General features: G+C 37.4%; 1 pseudogene; it reads left to right on the top strand.

The window, feature by feature from the left end:
* Positions 1 to 1,004: 1,004 nt before the first annotated feature.
* On the top strand, positions 1,005 to 6,902 carry LOC123806739 (annotated as a pseudogene).
* The last annotated feature ends 7,517 nt before the right edge of the window (positions 6,903 to 14,419 follow it).

Genomic DNA, 14,419 nt, shown 5'->3' with positions numbered 1-14,419 from the left:
TATCTATTCCATTTACCTAAGTATCAAAGTTCCTGGATCAGTATCTGATACATAATAAATGCTCAATAAATATTTGATGAATGAATAAATGAATGAACTCAAAACTAAAGCATACAAAAATACTTTAAAAGTTTACCCATGGTTGTACTGAAAAAAATTTCAGGGAGAACATCCAAGTAGCTGCTATTAAGATAATTTGAAGACATCTCAATGGAAAAAAAATAATTTTTTGTAGTCTTAAAATTGGGATATATATTTTTGGACATGAGAGAGAAAACCATTTGATAAGTCAACTCTGGACAAATAAAATGAGCTATTTTGGTAGTTTTTTGTTTTATTTTTTAAAAACCTGGATGACCATAGGGATAGTTACTGTAGAGAGGACTTAGGCTTCTGATAAGTAATTTATCTTTTTTTGAGTAATTTATCTTTATTATATATAAAATACCCTCTGATTCACAGGAGCTCCTTCCTCTTTACTTACCATAACCCAATGTGGCATTAAGTTACATTAAAAGATGATTCAAACAATCTAATTGAATAGATTTTATTTTTCACCAATGAGTTGCTCAGGGTAATGGAAATACTCTGTTTTAGACCTGTATCAACAGTATACTAAGATTTATATAAATTACAAAATATCTAATTCCTCAAAAAATTATTTTACAACCTATTCCCACTTTTCTGACCCCTCTCAACCAATCACCATAAACACTGAATTCTGAGGAATGTGGAAGGAATGTTATTAGGAGAGGTAGTATAAATCGTCTCCGCCCTGGAACTGTAACCCATTTCCCAGGAAGATCCTTTCCACCTTCTTGATAGGGATGCCTTATTATTTCAGCAAATGGTCATACAAAGCAGGGAACAGAGGATCTAATGGACATGGTGGTCCTTTAGTCCTACTCCTAATCAGTATCAGTTGTCCAGTAGTAAAATGGCACACACAGCATAGACTCTGTATAACATGTGAACTGACAAAATGGGGAAAAGTACTGATGACAATGGATATGGAGATTGTTCCTAAATACCACAGTCTGAAAACAGAAGATGAGGATATTCGAATGGGAGTATTCTATCAGTGTTGTCTATAGAATTAAAAGGAACAGAAATGCTGATTACTCTCTCAATTACACTGAAACCATCTAAACTGTCTAGAGTAGTATCTCAGAGCTCAGGACCTGAGATCAACCTAACAAGGTCTGAATCTGAACTAACTGCAAGGCTTTGGGCAAGTCACTTAACTTCTCTCCTTTATCTCACTGTGTAAAATGAGGATGAGGACAGCACACACCTTTGGGGGAGGAAGAAAAAAGTTAAGTCATGCAAAGCACTTACCAAGGTGCTTGATGCATCATAAATGGACCACAAATGTTAACATTCTTATAACAATTCTATACCGTGTGCTTTATGAAGGATTTCTCTGAGTGGCTGTATTTTTTTGTCAGTCAGGGACAGGATGAAATGATAGAACTTAATGTCAAAAAATTAGGATAGATGAAGGGTAAAGAAGGAGAGTATAGCCCTGGCTGGTGTGGCTCAGTGGATTGAGTGTCAGCCTGAGAATCAAAGGAGAGAATAGAGGTTCAGGACTACGGAAGCATGTTTTGTGACTATAAAGTAATGAGGTTGACAATTTTCTTCTAGAGTAAATCTGAAGTCAAATTCTTAAAAGAAGTTTTACTTTAAAAATGCTCCAAGCAAAGACAGTGAATTTGAATAAATTTTTCCCCAAGGAACTCTTTGAAGTAGCACACTCATTTTAGTACCCTGTAAGTTTAGTAAAAAGGGAACAATTTATCATATAAAATTTTAAAAAACCTACTTGTTATAATCAGGTTAGTAAAGAAGACTTGAGGTTTCTTTCAGGAAGTGTAGTGAGCTATGCCTTGAAGGATGGAAAAAAAAAAAACCTCTGGCAGTTGGAAAAAGTGAGGGAACAGCCTCTGAAGCAGAAGAGTTAAAAGAGAGTTTTCCATTGTAGCTTTTGTCACTTGGCAATCATAACTCTTTATCTCTAATGTCTTCAGGAATTAATCCCAGTTTCTTATCTAACTGACACCACCATTCCTAAAAAGAATTGCTAGTGATTAGTAATTTTTTTTTCACAAATGGTTGAATTGAGCAATGAATAGGTGATCAGAAGCCATTTTGAGAGGCAGACTTCCTGTTCCAAAGAAACTCTAAACCTGATATGAACAGAAATATGTATAAAAGATACTGGAAATAGCTCCTTTCGGTACGTCACCTTGGAGCCTGATGCTGCATCACCAATGACTTGGTTTCAGTGAAACCAAGCGTAGGGTTGAAACCAAGTGTAATTGCCAAGCAATTCCCTGATACTCAGCCAGTGCAGTCCTCATTTTAGAGCTAGCTCTTCTTGATGCATATACTATTTCTGCTATGCTGTGATTCGTTTTAATTAAAAGTAATAAATATACTATTATAAATGGCAGATAATTTCATTTATTTTTTGCTTTAGATAAACCATATAGAGGAAAACTCTCCTGGACTGGGACCATAGACATGGAGTGTGGAGGCGATTAGGCTACTTCTTACCTTTAGGAATGACTAGAGAAGACATGAAAGACCAACCAAAAAGCTTGGTAAAAAGGGAACAATTTATCATTTGGATGAACCTAATGAGAAAAGTAGTGCAGTGGATGATGTGGTAATATTAAGTGATCAATAGTGAATGATTACAAAGTAAAAATTCAGGAGAAATAATAGCATAAAAGAAAATTTGACAAACTCTTCTAAGAAAGTAAGCAAATCTTCTCTCTGCCATAGCTGAACAATTTAAAATAAGGAGCTATTCTAGTTTCAAAAACTTCTTTGTGAAGTTAAATTTTTATTTATGTAATAATTAAGAATTACAAATACATTTCTCTGCTGATTAGTGATGCTGGCCATCATAAACAAATCAACAAATGAGTGTCCTAGAGGTTATGGAGAAAAGGGAACCCTAGTTCACTGTTGGTGGGAATGCAGACTGGTGTAGCCACTGTGGAAAACAGTATGGAATTTCTTCAGAAAATTAAAAATAGATCTACCTTTTGACCCAGCAATTCCACTGCTGGGATTATACCCTAAGAATCCCAAAACACCAATCCAAAAGAACCTATGCACCCCATTGTTCATAGCAGCATAATTTACAATAGCCAAGTGCTGGAAGCAACCTAGGTGTCCTTGAGTAAATGAATGGATCAAAAAACTGTGAAACATTTACACAATGAAATTCTATGCAGCAGAAAGAAAGGAGCTCCTACCTTTTTCAAAAACTTGGGATGGAACTGGAAAGCATTGTGCCAAGTGAAAAAAACCAGGTGGTGAAAGACAAATACCACATGATCTCACCTGTAAGAGGAACCTAATCAAGAAAACAAGCAAGCAAACTAAACAGAACCAGAGACATTGAAGTAAAGAACAATCTAGCAATAGCCAGAGGGGAGGGGAAGGATATATTGGGGGGAAATAGAGGAAGGGTCATCAATGAACATGTATAAGGGACACATGGACAAAGCCAAATGGGGTAGGCTTGAGTGAGGGTAGGAGGCAGGGATGGGTGGGGCTGGGAAGTGTGGTGGGGTAAAAATGGAGACAACTGTACTTGAACAATAATAAAAAATATATAAAAATTACAAATACAATGTATTTAAAGGATTTAGATTTTTAATATTCTAAACTTTTTTAAAATTGTGCTACATTTATTCTGAGTGAATTAAAAGAAGAAAAGCTGATAAGCATATTGATAAGCATAAATCTTATGAAACATACAGAATGCCAAGTTAAATATTTTTAACATTGAATATAGTTATGACATTTTAGAATATTTGTTTTACAGAATTGTTGTCTGACCTTTAATTCAGAGCATTTTAACCTTCTTTTCTTTTATGTCTTTTAAATAGAAAATTGTGTATAGTATTTTTTATTGATATAGATCATAACAATGGAGTATCATGTAAAGAATGCTGGCCTTAAGATTTCTGATTAAATACTAAGCACTATTATTTTCTAACTGTGTAGCCTTAGAAAAGTTTCTTAAGTTTTCTGAGCTTCCTAAGACTAAATTTCCTTACATTCAAACTTGACCTAACACACACTCCATCTGCCACTGCTGCTGTGAAGAATGAGTGAAATGTCTGGGGCAAAAACAAACAATAAGATAAAGAATAGCACCTGTTTCAGAACAAACATTCACAATATTAATTTCCTACAATCATACCATAACATAGTCTCAACAAAAAGTGGAAAATCTGACCTCATTCAAGATCCAATTAATACGAATGAAATTTAAAAATGAAAAAAAATTATAAAGAAAAAAGAGCCCTGGCTGCTGTGGCTCAGTGGATTGAGTGCCAGCCTGAGAACCAAAGGGTTGCTGCTTTGCTTTCCAGTTAGAGCACATGACTGGGTTGCATTCCAGGGTTCCAGAGTAGATGATGCTTAAGAAGCAAACACACATTGATGTATCTCTCCTTCTCTTTCTCCCTCTCTTCCCTTCTCTCTATACATCAATAAATCAATATTTCAGTAAAATATTGAGAGAAGTCAGAGAAATTTATTCTTATGATCTCAAGTACAAAGTTAATTGCATACTCCTGGGATTGACAAGATGAAGACCAGATATGAATGAAATTTGCCTAGCACCTATAAGGTAATATTCTTTTCAGTGGTTGGTAAGCACCCAGGCAACTGTGACGGTCACAACCAAGGTCCCGGAGATCCACCACGCGACAAAGATCAAGCTTATTGGTGCTCACTCCCACATCTGGGAACTGGGGCTGGGCAATGCCTAGGGGCAGGCTTCCCAGGGCGTGGTCAGCCATTGGGAACCATCCTGACTGGTATCAGAAGCTGAAACCCCCGCCTAGGCTAAGGCTAAGGGAACTCCCTTGGAACCCTAAGCCAGGAAGTAGACAAAAGCTTATCTCCCTGGCAGGAATGCTACTTCTGCTGCTTTATTCATAACTGAACCCCAAAAAGCTTGGTCAGTTAGCCAAAGACGGGTAAGATTCCCCAAGGGGGGGAATGACCTAAGACAGGCACGATCACTTGGGAGGCCCCCCAAAAGAAGGACTTTGGGGGCTGCAGCAAAAGGGGGTGATGGACCCTGGCTCCTCGGCTTTGACATAGCCTGAGTTCTCAGCGTCTGGGAGAAAATCCCCTTATCTCTTGGTTGCCTTAGTTCCCTTGCTCCACCTAAGCCTGAAACAATGACAGGGTGGTGCAGCTCTGTGCTGAAAAGGGCGGATTCCCCGGGTGATCAGGCCTAAGAAAGAATATGTAAATTACTGTGAAACCTTTGTTTAGAATGCTCTCAGTTGAATGAGAAGAATCCAAGGAGGAAGTTAGTTTGTTCCTCAAAGTCTTACAGCTCTTTGACCCCGACTCAAAATAGACCGGCAGAGTTCCTTGTTTTCTATGGTTCCTTACTTCCCCCTAATGAGTACTGTACTTTACCAGAATTATTATGCAAAATGAGCCCAATAAAAGCAGGTATGGATGGTAAATCGGCACGCTCCTCACTAGAGGGGGTGGCCATTTCGTCCCTACTTCTCCACAGAAACTAGTTTGTCTCTGTGCATGTTTTTTCTCGTGTGTTTTCAATGAGCCATGCACAGCGTTCCCATATCACTGCTGGCCGGTGACCCACGCATCAGTCAGCCAGCTGGTGGCCCAGCGGGCAGCCAGTGTGGTACTGGAGATGATCCTGGAAGTGAAGATCGCTGGGTGGCCCGTGCTCGTCACCAGCGGACCAACTAGGTACCAGGAAGGCAAACATCACCATGGGCATGGTGCAGGCCCTGGGCCCCAACACCCTCTTCACAGCCATCACCGACAGCAAGATCTCCCTGGAGAGGTGCAAGACAGAGGCACTGACGCAGGCCTTCCAGAGTTCTATTGGTTTTCACATCAAGGAGGAGACAGATCACTGAAGGGGAAGTAGTGGAATTCCAGATCGATTGGTCAGCCACAGGGATGGGCTCCAAGGTTGGCAAACTGACCCTCAAGACCACAGAGATGGAGACCATGTACAACTTAGGCACCAAAATGATTGAGTCCCTGACCAAGGACAAAGTCCAGGCCAGGGATGTGATCACCATCGACAAGGCCACAAGCAAGATCTCCAAGCTGGGCCTCTTCTTCACACGTGTCCGTGACTGTGATGCCATGATTTCCCAGGCCAACTATATGCGATGCCCAGACAGGGAGCTCTAGAAATGCAAGGAGGTGGTACACACCACGTCCCTGCATGAGATAGATGTCATCAACTACTGGACCCAGGGCTTCCTGCCCTTCTCAGGAGACACAGGGGAGATCACATGCCAGACATCAAGAGCTTCTTCTTTCTCAACCCGGCCCTGGAGAGTGACATGGCACCTGTCCTCATCATGGCCACCAACTGCTGCATCACTTGGATTGGGGGTATCAGCTACCAGAGTTCCTATAGCATTCCCATCGCCCCACTGGACAGATTGCTCATTGTCTCCACCTCTCCCTACAGTGAGAAGGACACGAAGCAGATCCTCAGTATTTGATGTGAGGAGGAAGATGTGGAGATGAGTGAGGACTCCTACACAGTGCTGACCCACATCCAGTTGGGGACCTCCCTGAGCTAAGCCACTCAAGTCATCATGGCCACCAGCCTGGTGGGCCAGAAACTCAAGGGCACGAGGTGCAGATAGGGGGCATCAAGCAAGTCTAGTCACTCTCTGGATGAGTCACGCTCCACACAGTGCATGAAGGAGTACCAGAATGCCTTCCTCTTTAAGAAGCTCCAAGGTGAGACCATGGACACCTCCTTAGCTGAGGTTCCCCCTCCTGCCTCACCCCTCCTCCCCGTTTTCTACCAGAGTTCTGATACTGTGGCTTTGTATAAAATGGTTCTGAAACTGTAAAAAAAGGGGACAATATTCTTTTCCTTGAGGATGTTAACATTTGGTAAAGGTTAATGATAAAGCAAGTGTTAACATGCTTAGTCATGTGCTACAAATGCCAAACCTGGAGTAATCTTGAAATAGTGAAGAGTTTAAATAGCAAATTCTAGAAAAATAAAAGTTATTGTAACACATAAATATGTGTTTTGAGTTAAGGCCTAAAATTAACTATAAGTAGCCTCAACATTTTAAAAATAACAAAAATAACAAAGTTAGGAATGAAAAATGGAATGAGTGAGGGGTGTGGGTGAGACTCAGTAAACAGAAAGACTTCCAGGTTGGATTAGATTGAATGATCTGAAGCCTTGGTCTCATGCGTGACTCCTGACCTAATTATTTTCAATATAATTGTTACCAGTAGACAGTCTGAAGTGCTGGGGAAGTCTCCCTACCACCAGACCAAAGGACAGTTGGGAGAAGTTTTTACAATGAGTGGACAAAAGACTAGATAGATAATTGGATAGAGGAAAAAGCCTCCCTCCCCACTTGCAATACAAGATTAGGGGTGGGACCAAGGGAAGGCAGGCACATGTACCATGGAGATAAAAACTGTGCAGTGGGAGATGCTGGAACAAAGAGGTCTGTCAGTCTAGCCTGGATGTGGACCAACTTGAAGCATGCAAAATGCCTGGTCTGTTCCACACCCAAACTAACATAATTCTGGGGGTACAAAGAAATGTTCTCATTATCTGGCTTGCTCTTGCTCATGACATGTATTTGCACAGTGTATTTGCCTGTCCTCTCCATGGGCTACATGGCTTTTGCAGCCACATGGTCTATGGCCTCCAAGATGGAGTCAGTCTCTCTCTCTCTCTCTCTCTCACTGACCTGGTTATATGCTCACTGGTGTGTTCACATTCTTTCTCCAAGGAGCACACAATATTGAGGCCCTAGTAGCCACATGGCTTCTGACTGCGCAGGCTCCACTCGCGGGCTCCAGGAGGGAGCCTAAGTGAATGGCAGCTGGGAACAAGCTACGCTACCTGGGTGGGGACTTAGACCATTTCAAAGCTGCCTGAGGGCTCAGAATGAGTGTACTTTAAATTGGGGGAGGAACTCTGGACACTGGCATTTGTCTTGGTCTTGCTGAGGAGAAGAGCTTTGAGACAGGAGTCCACCGTTCTCCCAGACTGTGCAGCACCTGAATAAAACCTATTTCCTTTTATACAAGCATCTGCCTCATGAGTTTGTTATTTGTGGTGACAAGGAGCCAAACCTCCATTGTTGTTGTTGTTGTTTTGTTTTGCATTGTTTTGTTTTGTTCAGTAACACAAAATTTCTTTTCTAGGCAGATAAAGTTTGCATGTATGTGTGTATGTATGTGTTTTCGATAGCAAAATCTTTCTGACTTCCATTACACACTCTTTTGGATAAATTATTATCAATATTAGTTACTCCTCTGGGTTGTAATAGAGTGAGGCATTTAAAATGTGTTAGAAAATTTCTTCTATACAAATGATTCCAGACTATTATTTTGTTCTCGTTTAATTTTGCAGTGTGATTTCAGAGTTTAATCAGTTTTTGGTTCTCTTTTGATATCAGTCTTTCAGGAGTCATGCTGTGATCAGTACACTTGCTGCGGTAGTCACTCATCCACTTGCAGGGAACAGAGAGTGATAATGCTTTGTGAAAACAGAATGAGCCTTCAAGGCAGACAGACCTGTACCTTAGCCTGGATTTTTCACAGGGAGCAGATTAGTCAGACTAAATGTGACTCATTGTCCTCCCTGTAAAATGAAGATAATAGGACCCACCCGTTGTTTGAACTAAATGAACAGTATCTATGAAATATATATAGCAGGATACCTGCTACATATGAAGGACTCAATAGGTTCTTTCTCTCTTCCACATTATCCCTCGATGTTGGTATGCCTTTTGTTGTTTTTGGAAAGCACTAATCTAGCTGAATAAAATGTTGCCTTAAATAATTTTAAGTTGTTTCTGATTGAATGCCTGGGGTACTCTCTTATGGGTTTACATTGGTCTGCTTTGGCTGCCTACTTGTAGGATTTTGGCTGTATTCCAAATAACTGAGTGGTTTTTATTTTGAATAAGTGAACTGTCAGCACAATAGTGCAAAATCTAACACGCAATGTTCTTTATGTCCCTGAGTCAAGACAGCCCATATGCTAAATTGAGAACCTGAGTTTTCCTACTCATATATTACATAAGGAAATCAATGGAGATGTGAAATATATCAGTTATTCATCATGTAGACTATAACATTTCCCAGATTGGTTATTGTACTGAATATTTTACTTAAACACATTTTAATTTAGCCAAACTGAATTTCATGTATGTTTTATTACATATGCTTCAGATGGTACCAGTTTAACATTTCTAATGTATTCTTATAAAATATGAAAATGAGTTCCTAAGCTATACAATATTGCTGAGTTCTGCTTTTAATAAATTTAAGAAATTCTCAAAAACAGAATCCCCACAGAAATTATTTCTAACTTTGTTTTGCAGAATCAGAGTTCATTTGAGGGGCTTGATTATAATCTGGCAATTTCAATAGTAACCTGTCACTTCATAGGTATAATTAGATACCTGATTATAGGGATATATAGACAATAAGAATAAAAAAAGCATCAATTCTTTCTTTTAAAATATAGATATCTTTTCACACTCCCTTTGGTTTGTTTTAGGGGAATAAGCTTAGAATTCTCCTCCTGACAATGAAAAAAACTATCTTCTTTTAACAGATATTTTATTTACTTTATTTCTCCATTATGATTTTGGTTATTTTGTTCAATAATAGAAAGAAATTCTATGCATGCTTAATCAATATTAAACTCTTTCAAATATTGTAAGAAGAAAACACACAGAAACGAGTAGAGAGATACAACACGTATAAAATAAAAGAAGATTTTAAGAAAGCAATAAATGTGTTACTTGATTTTTTGTGTACCTAGATTTTATGTTTTCTTATAATGATCTACCCAAGTGAGTGATTCTAAGGAAGTTTGATTGACTAATTCTTTTGCATATACAGTGTTTATTGAAATTTCATAAAGATTATTTTATTCAAGTAATTTATCATTTGATAGCAATAAATGACAAGAGAGAAAACAGGAGAAATAAATATCAATTGATGCATTTTTTCAAATACAGATTTCTAATGAGTATTATATATCTGAGACCATGAGATTATTTTAATAATATGGATGATGTTATTTTCCAAAAACAGCCACAATAATAATTGCCATTGTGTATTCTCTTCTTACAATGTGACTTTAACAGTCCTTCCTCTCCTCCAATCTGGATGTGATTGTGTCTCAAAGTGAGTCTATGTGACTTCTGAGTGAGTCTGTCATAAACACTTATTCAACTTTTGATTGATTCTCTTGATTATGTGCTCCTGGAACCCAGTCTCTCTGCTCTGAGGAAGCACAAACGACTAATGCAGAGGTCTACAGAGAGAAGAGTCAAGACCTCCTGGACTACAACCCTGGCAGATCCCAGATCGCAGCCAGCACTAACTTGCTAGCTTGTTAGCCATATAGATGAACCATCTTGAGGGTTGATTCTCTAGTTTCTAGTTAAGCCACCCTTTTGATTTTGCAGAGAACAATGATGAACCATGACTCTGAAACCTGCTGTAATTGTAGATTCATGAGCAAATGAAATAATTGCTGTTATTTTAAGCTACTAAGTTTTGGGTGGTTTGTTACCTAGAAATAGATAACTGATGCAAATAATTTCCTAAGGTGATTACACTTAATTATTATATTAACTTTGTATTAATTAAAAGTGATCATTGTCTACTTTCATAGCTATGATCCTATCAGTGGCAGACAAGGAGTGCTGGGGCATCTCCCCGGTTGGCTAAGATAGTGCAGGGAAAGTTCTTACACCAAGCATGCCAAAAGCCAGAAAGGTGGGCCAAAAGCTAGAAAGGTGAATGGACAAGATTCCAGCCGCTAAAACCTAGCAATATAATTGGATAGAATAAAAACCTTCCCCTCCTTATCCCTATAAGAACTGTAGGCTTGAGCAAGGAGGGTCTTTGAGATGGGAGACCACATCTCCCAGGTTGTAGGTGCCTGAAAAAAATCCTTTCCCCTTGCACCAGCACTTTTCTCACAAGTCTGGCTTTCACTGAGGCAGGAAAGCCAAACCTACATTTCAGTTACAATGGGTCAAATAATTTGGTATGGAAGTGAACTGGCAGAATTAAAAAAAAAAACTAATTTAGAGTGGATATAATGACACTTTAGCTTTAAAGTAATATTAAAAGTAGTAGGAAGTTAAGCTCATATGTAGAAAAAGATTTAATAGAAATGGTGGACATACTTATGAAAAAACCTTCACCCTGGACGCAGAAAAAAAAATTGGGAGATTCTCTTCACTCGGGAGACTGTTGCATGACCAACAAAACTTTTCATGTTGATAAGCCACTGAATGAATATCAGAATTGTGTTATACCAGCCAGTACATTCTGACTAATGCACTGAGTCAATAATTCTGTTTCATTGACTTTTTTCCCCTAAGGTGGTAGTCAGGTAAGCATATGGACCTATAAACACATACAAACATATAAAAACATATGTATATATGCACCTATATATTTATATATGCAAAATATATGCATGAGATATTAATTAAAGCTATGCATATGATAATAATACTTAGAAAAATAATATACAATTAAATCAATTATAATTCTTTGTATAATTTAGTATTTTGTATCAATTAAAATGATATATGTATTAACATATAAACAGATTTAAGCCAAATTGCTCATGGGGAAATGTTATAGTAAAGATATACTTACTTAAAGTTGAAACAAATCTGTGATAGTTCTTTGGCACTAGGTACATTAAATTGGCAATAACATGTTGATGCTAGTTGTCTCTGGGCAGCAGCCACAGTGGTATGTGATGAAAATCAGAGTTGACAGGGACCATGTAAAACAGAAATGAGATACAAAAATGCTAAGAATGCCCAGTAGTTCTCTTAGAATATTGTAGACTAAGTTAATTAATGGAATTGCACTTCTTAATTTAATTAATGAAGTTTGTAGTCATAAAATACTTCTCTCTTTTTTATTATGCTGACATTCACTTGACCTCTGTAGGTCAAAGAATATTTCAATTTACCTTATGATCAGGGTTATCCCCTTATTAATTCTTTCCTTCTTGTTTCTCCTCGCTCTTAACTCATTTTGAAAAATCTGAGTGGGCTACGGTAAACAAAAAGAACAGAAAGTAACAGAACTGTGAATTGCTTTCCTTCCCTTGGCAATGACAAACTGGTGACCTTTTAAGAATCGTGGCTATGTGAACCACCAAAGGTCTGGGTTTCTGAAATCAGTTCCCTGCCCCTCTGTTCTCCAGTCACCTTCCCTAACCCCTAACAGATTTAGGGGTTATAATTTAGAAAGCAATGCTTTGACTCTTACAGAAGAAGTTCACAGTGACAAAATGCCATATGAATTCTGATGTTCTTTCATTTGAGCTTTGGCCGGATGATGACTTCAGTTTAATTCACTAAGAATGTTAGGGCCATTTGGCTGAACTATTAACAATAAAACAAATGTTTACTGAATGCTTGTGTTAGGAATACAGCAATGAATATAATGTATTTATAAGCTATGACTATCCTTTTAAAGGACTATAAAACTAGTAGAAGTCATGGGTATATTAATAATTAGGGAAATAATAAAATTTATAAACATAATATTATTAATATAAATATAGTGTTATGGAAGTCCAGAGAAAGAAGAGCTCATATATATAATCAGGAATCCAGAAATATCTCATTTAGTACGTGGCATTTGAGACAACCTATGAGTGATAGATAGGATTTTTGAGAAGTAGAAATAGAACAGAAGAAATAGGAGAAAACAATCTTAGAACTTAGGGATGTGGCACTGTTTCACAAAGTTTTTTCCAAAGAAAATGAAAGATGAGATTGGAAAGATGGGGTTGCGGTAAAATTAATTTATCTTGACTGTCTTATCACTAAAAGTGAAACAATATTTATTGATCTTTGTGGCAGAAGCTGGCTGGCTGTTTACCAAATCTGTTTCCTCTTCCTCCCTTGCATGGAGCTAACCTGTATTTACTAACAAGCATCTCTTGAAATGAGGTGTACCCATGTAATTAAATTGTGACAATACCATAATATAAGGTGTGTTACCTCCAGAGGTGGCTCATAAAACACTGAATGCAATCTCCATGTTCTTTTCCCTTCAGAATAAATTTTGAGTACTCACTATTACCTGTTTTTAAGACATAGAACAAAGGCAATCAAGTAATCAAATCAATATTGTTATTGGTTAAATAAAATATAGAATCATAAATCAATGGAATAGAACAAATAGTCCAGAAATAGATTCCAAAAATGACTTATTTATGACAAAGATGCAAAGGCATTTCAATAGAAAGGGGATAATCTTTTCAATAAATGGTACTAGAAAAGTTGGACATTCATATTAAAAAAAGGGACCTCAACACATACCTCATATCTTTTACAAAAGTTAAGTCCAAATGGACATTAAAACTAAGTGTAAAACTAAAATTTCTAGAAGAAACCATAGGTGAAAATTATGATCTTGGGTTAATCAGAGTTCTTACATAAGACACCAAGAACATGTTACATAAAAGAAAAATTGATAAGTTAGAGTTTATCAATTTTAAGATTTTTGTACTGTAAAAGAATTGTTGAAGAAATCAACCATAGTGCTAAATAAAATATTTGGAAATCATATTTCTGACAGAAGACTTATATCTAGAACACATAAAAATTTCTAAAAATCAAATAATAATAATAAAAAAATCCCTAGGGAATAGCCTTGGACATGCTAGATGGTATGCTGCCTGAGTCATGCAATTTGTGAATTACTTCATAAAGCCAATTCAGTCTTCAAGTTAAAAAAAATCTAAAACTGAGCAAAAGATCTCAATAGATATTGTAACATGAAAGATAATTTAATGACACATAAACATATGAAGATACACAACACATTTGGTAACCAGGGCAAAGCAACTTAGCAACTTAAAAACACATGAGATACAGGTATACATTAGTGATATGGCTTTAAAAACTTACAATATCAAGAACAATTAAAGAAATTAAATATTGATCCATTCATTAATTTGAGCATATGTCAAATACATTTTGCTAAGTGAAAACAGTTAGACATGCAACAGTTACATGTTTCCATTTGTATGAAATTCTAGAAAATGCAAAACTATCAATATAAGAACCTGTCAGTGTCATGTAGGGATTTGGGGTGGGGCAGAGGTTGGCAGATGGGCCGCACACGAGAACCTGGAGAGAAATGGTAGTGACATATGCCGTGAGTGTGGTGGCAGATGCATGACTCTGCATTTACTGAAACTTATGGAACTTTATACCATAGACAGTGAGTTTTACTGTATGTAAATTGAAAATTAAAATGTAATAATTTAAAAAATTAAAAACATTAGGATATAAAATCCTGTAGTTTCAACTTTACTGGTACATAA

The sequence above is a fragment of the Phyllostomus hastatus genome, unplaced genomic scaffold (genome assembly GCF_019186645.2).
Source record: "Phyllostomus hastatus isolate PE091 unplaced genomic scaffold, TTU_PhHast_1.1 phas_scaffold_39, whole genome shotgun sequence".
Taxonomy (NCBI): Eukaryota; Metazoa; Chordata; class Mammalia; order Chiroptera; family Phyllostomidae; genus Phyllostomus; species Phyllostomus hastatus.
Note: the sequence above shows the minus strand (reverse complement) of the source record. Positions and strands in the feature narration are given on the sequence as shown.